The sequence below is a fragment of the Gossypium hirsutum genome, chromosome A01 (assembly GCF_007990345.1).
Source record: "Gossypium hirsutum isolate 1008001.06 chromosome A01, Gossypium_hirsutum_v2.1, whole genome shotgun sequence".
Lineage (NCBI taxonomy): Eukaryota > Viridiplantae > Streptophyta > Magnoliopsida > Malvales > Malvaceae > Gossypium > Gossypium hirsutum.
Window position 1 is genome coordinate 59,703,599 of NC_053424.1, and position 5,979 is coordinate 59,709,577.

General features: G+C 37.2%; 1 non-coding gene across 1 annotated transcript; it reads left to right on the plus strand.

Moving 5' to 3' along the window:
* Nucleotides 1-4,431: 4,431 nt before the first annotated feature.
* LOC121207760 (small nucleolar RNA R71) lies at nucleotides 4,432-4,538 on the plus strand. Its single transcript, XR_005902871.1, has one exon. It is a non-coding gene; the product is annotated as a small nucleolar RNA R71 (small nucleolar RNA).
* The last annotated feature ends 1,441 nt before the right edge of the window (nucleotides 4,539-5,979 follow it).

Sequence of the window (5,979 nt, forward strand, 5' to 3'; positions counted from 1 at the left end):
TCTATTTTTGTCACATGAGCTAGAACATGGCTCTATCTCTCTTTTTTGCAGAGTTTTCTGCAAAGAATGTTGAGCCACAAGTTTACTCATATTAACAGAATTCTTATAATCAACTCGATCTGAAACACCCCGAACCCGACCTAAATGTTATGGCCGAATCTGGTGTGTCACATCGAAGTGTTTTTCGAAAATTGATCGTTTTGGTAGAAAATCCTTTCTGAGCTGAAGTCTCTTTGTTAAAAATTCCAATTATCTTAACCATTTATTATCCATTTAAAATGTCTTTACTCTTAAAAAACGTGTTTATTGCGGAAGCATTTCAACAGTGTTGCAAAAACATGATGTTATGAAAATAGATACCATTTCGAAAAACCGCGCTCTACTTCTAATAGAAATAACCATAATAGTTTAAAAACCCCCAAATTAAAAGTGAAAAAATTAGAGAAAGGCCTAATTACATCAACACCCAAAAAGAAAATTAAATTAAATAATGTAAAAGAAAATACAAATATTTAAAGTTGTTCATAGTGCGGCCACCTTTGAGTCCTCCCATACGTCAAATCGCCTACTGAGGATTACCTGAGAAAAATAAAAGAGCGGGTGAGTTTACGAAAACTCAGTGTGTACAACTGTCATCAATCGTAAAGCATGCATCACATTAATTTGGGCCTAAGCCCATTACAATGACGGTGGCACTTGGGCCTTAGCCCATGGTAGGCTCAGTTGGGCCTGAGCCCTTGTCACAATCAGAATCAGTTTATGCAATGCACAAATACCAATCCAACCTTGCACTCCATATCTCATCCAACCTACACTCCTGTGGGGATTTAATCGACCCACCAATCCCTACACTCTTGATGTAGTACCGATTGCGGCACTAACCAATATCGCAGCAGAGTTTCCAATCACATAATCGGCTTAAAGCCATTGGGGGATCCACGGTCGTCAAGTAACCATGCGACCCTAAAAAATTATACACTTCCTCCAAATCAATGATCCCATCCCCCATGCAGCATAATATCACATGAATGGAAACATATCATGAATGGCATAAGTAACAATCATATAACATGTAAGGGTATTTTAGTCATTCAGTCCTTCGGGGGCATAACAGTCATTTCACAAATCGGGGTCTGGGTACACTTACCGACTTATCTGTAGGTCCACAGTCGTCTTACGCGACTCGTGCAACCTTTTCCAATCAAAACATACAATTGGGCCTAAAGCCCATTACGAAGCCCAAGTGGGGCCTACATGCTCATACGGCTTGCTAAGCCTAAACTCGACCTTAGCCATGTGAACAACATAGCCTGGTTCAATATTTCTATATTTTCACAACAAAAACCTGAGTGGGGCCTACGAGCCCATTGAGCCCTCACGGCCCATTTTGGCCCAAAATCAGCCTAAGCCCATGAGATCGCTCAAGCCGGCCTCTTCTATTGTACCGAATTTTCCACACGTCCGTTCACACGTTCGTATGGAAACTGTTGCCGTACTTTCGGCTATTCGGCATTTCGACACTTTGACCTTTTTGCCGTTCTATGATCTATTAGTGTGGGTACACACCTCCTTGCGAAACCGCACTCAAATCCATGTGCTCCAAACCTATAATCAGTTAAGAGATACAGTTAATCCTACGCTAATCTAAAGAAAAGATACATGCCCAAGAGAGATTTGATAATTGGCCAACACTAGAGCTACAAGTCCGTTTACCTTAGATAATTGATCAGAAGATAAGTAGATCTCCACCACAATTGTATCCCTCGAAAGTCCTTACACATCTCGCAAGGCTAGAATCCATACCACCCATTTAAGAGAAAGAATTGGTGATAAAAAGAGAATAACTATTCGATTTAGTCAATGGAAAGGAAGGTGTCATGAAAACCATTTAAATAGAACAAGGAGGGTGGCGAGTAACTTACCGGATGTTATCGAACTTCGTGAACTAGAACCACAACCCCAACGGAGGATCAATGTTATATTCGGCTACCCCACAAAAACAACATTGACGAGAAAAGAAATAATCAAGAAGAGAAGAAGAGAGGGAGGAAGAACAGTATAGTAACGACTACTAGAATATGGGGAAAAAGAACAAGTATTCGACCAAACAAAAATGGAAGATGAGGAACAAAGTTCCGGCCAAAACAAAATGATGGAAGTAGAATAACAATTTCGGCCAAATGAAGAGAATATGAGGAGAAGAAAAATCATGAGAAGCAAGATTCGACCAAATGAGAAAGGAAAGAAAAGAATTACCCAAACGCAATTGGTTACTACGATAGGGTACGAAAACGCAAAAGAAAAGAACACAAAAAGATTCAGCACTTAGGAAAAATACTAACTCAAAAATAGCACAAAAGAAAACTCCAAAGAAAAGTTTCCAAAAGCCGAAAATGCACCAAATGACCCCCTAGCCGAATTTTGCCTATTCAAGCTTTCCTCAATCGGCTACAACTCTCCCAAATTTGAACTCCTTAACTTCCTCCTAAAATCCCTCCCCTTATCCCTCCTTGGTTTAATCCTTGAATCACTCCTTATCACTCTCCACAACTCCTCCATCAGTATTTCACTGCAACACAACCACTGGCCAAAACCAATTGCAAAATAAATACTCGTCAATAACCTAATAAATACTTGTCAATAACCTATGCCAACGCTTGAACTCTAGACCTCCTTGCCACCTTTGTGACGCCACCTTGCCACTACACCACAAGGCTTTTTGTATCACCATTTAGCCTCAATTATAAGGTCTATAGGCCAAAGTATAGGTTCCTTTAAAAGAAAAACCAAAATAAATTGCAAGAGCCAAGACTTAAACCCAGGCTCCCTTACAACCTTAATGATGCCACAACCACTAGACCACATGCTTCCTTGTTCCATTTCTTCTAAGCCCAAAAATTCGGGTGTTACACGATTATTAGATATCTTAGCAAAATCACGAGCTTGGAGTTTAATCGTGTCGACCCTTACACGAAGTATGAGTTCACCTGTACCGACATCAATAATAGTTCTGGCAGTTGCTAAAAAGGGTCGTCCTAAAATTAAAGGTACATCATTATCCTCATCCATGTCTAAAACAACAAAATCAACTAGGAATATGAATTTATCAATTTTAACAAAAATGTTTTCAACAATGCCTCTAGGAAATCTAATAGTTCTATCTGCCAATTGAATACTCATCCTAGTTTGTTTGGGCTTCTCAAGACCTAGTTGTTTAAAAATTTTATAGGGCATGACATTAATATTGGCCCCTAAATAAGCTAAAGCATTATTAACATTTAAACTACCAATTAAACAAGGAACAGTAAAACTCCCTAGATCTTTCAATTTGTTGGGTAGTTTATTCTGCAAGATGCTGAGCAAACTGCGTTTAGCTCCACTTGCGATGAATCATCCAATTTCCATTTTTTTTCCAAAAGCTCCTTTAAAAAATTTGCTGAATTGGGCATCTACGAAAGAGCTCCAACAAATGGTAAGTTGATACCTAACTTTTTAAGAAGTTTAAGAAAATTACCAAATTGTTCATTTGTGTGTTCTTTCTTTATCGCATTGGGATATGGAACTCAAGGTTTATACTCCTTACTTATCAATTTTTGCTTACTGTGGCTCACCTCAAGCTTACATTGACTTACCACACTTTCTTGCCTTAGTTCTGGTTCAGGTTCAACTAACCTTTTTGCATCTTGAATCGTAATTGCATGAAGTTGCTCTCTTGGATTAGTTTCGGTGTTGCTAGGCAAGCTACCTTGTGGTCTTTCTAAAATCATCTTAGCAAGCTATCCTATCTGGTTCTTGAGTCCTTGAATCGATGCTTATTGATTTTTAAGTGCGGTTTCGGTGTTTTGGAAGTGGGTTTTTGACACTGAAATAAACTTCGTCAGCATTTCCTCAAGGTTCAACTTTTTCTCTTGTAGTATGGTTGTTTTTGGAAGCCTAGAGGGGGTTGTGGTCTCTAATTTCCTTGACCACCCCAAGAGAAGTTGGGATGATTCTTCCAACCTGCATTATAAGTGTTATTATAGGGATTATTCTGAGGTCTAGAATTGTTACCCATATAGTTGACTTGTTCATTCTCTGTGCTAGGGTTGTAGGATAGGCATTCTGGATTATTCATCCCTCCTCCATTTGTATTGAACTACATCACCGGATGTACCTGCGTAGAACCATATAAACTATCAATCTTTTTTATTCAAAAGTTCTACCTGATTTGACAACATGGTGACCGCATCAACGTTAAAAACACCTATTGCTTTCATCAGTTTTGTCTTCATGACTTGCCACTGATAATTATTTAGTGACATTTCTTCTATAAACTCATACGCCTCTTCAGGTGTTTTATTATTCAGAGTCCCACCGGCAGATGCATTGATCAATTGCCTAGTTAAGGGGTTCAAACCGTTATAAAATGTTTGAACCTATAGCCATAGAGGTAACCCATGGTGAGGGCACCTTCTCAATAAATCCTTATACCTCTCCCATGCATCATATAGAGTTTCTAAATCCATTTGCATGAAGGAAGAGATATCATTCCTCAGCTTGGCTGTCTTAGTCGGTGGAAAATACTTTAATAAAATTTTTCGGTCATTTGCTCCCATATAGTAATAGACCATCGTGGTAGTGAGTTCAACCACTGTTTAGCCTTATTCCTTAATGAGAATGGAAACAATCATAGCTGAACAGCACCGTAAAAAATGCCATTTATCTTGAAAGTGTTGCAGAATTCCAAAAAGTTGGCCAAATGAGTATTTGGATCTTCATCTTGCAAACCATCGAACTGAACAATTTGTTGGATCATTTGAATGGTGTTCGGCTTTAGTTTGAAGTTTTTTGCAACAATAGAAGGTCTCACAATACTTGATTCAGCCCCAGTTAAATTGGGCTTAGCATAATCTACTATAACATCCCGATTTTTGGCTTAGTCGGAATAGTGGTTTTGGGACAAAAAATTTGATGAGGAAAATTTTATTTTTATTATGATTTTATGGTCTAAAATTTCACAGAATGATTTCATGAAAATTTCGTTTGAAAATTTTGATGTTTGGTCACTCAATTTAGTCAAAAGGACTAAATCGTAAAAAGTGAAAAAGTTGAGTTCTAGATGCTAGGGGTGTCCAATTGTTATGAAATTTTACATTGGAGGTCCTTATATGGTAATTAGACCATTGGTTAAGTTGGTGGACAAAAATGGACATGGTTAGGCATGTTTCCAAAGTTTTTCACTATGGGCATTTTGGTCATTTAGTTATTAAAATGAATTAAAAACAAAATTAAAAGCCAATTTTTGTCCATCTTCAACCTTTGGCTGAAACATGCATGGAGAAACCATGGATAGGGTTTTTCAAGCTTCCAAGCTCGATTGTAAGTCCGTTTTAGCCCCATTTTTAATTATTTTTACGTTTTTGTAATCCCCGTAATAAGATCCATCTATTTTTACCGTTAATTTGAGCTAGGGTTCATGTTTAAAAATTGAAACATATGTGAAATGCATGCATTTTGATGTCTAATGGTAGAAAATGAGTGTTGGGTGTTAAATAAATGACTTTTATTAAGTGATTTTCGATGAAAACGTCCGAAATGACTATTTTGTAAAAGTTGTAAAAATGGAATAAAAGTGTGTTTTGATGAGAATTGTGGTTTGCTATAGTTATGAAAATGGTTCAGCTAGGCTTAAAGAGTGAGGAAATTGAATAAAAATTATTTTACGAGCCTAGGTGAAAAAGTGTAATTTTGATAAAGTTTAGGGGAAAAAATGTAAATTTTCCAAAATATGATTTTTGGATCACATTAAATAATGTGACTAATAATTAGACTAAATGTGATATTATAGATCAAGGAAAACGAGGATTAAACCTAGATCGGGTGAAAAATGGAAAATCGACAGTTAGGTTCCTTTTTGCTATTTTGGTGCCGAGGTAAGTTCGTGTGTCAATAATATTGTAATGCTATATTTGAATTGAAAATTCTATATTATTATTTCAC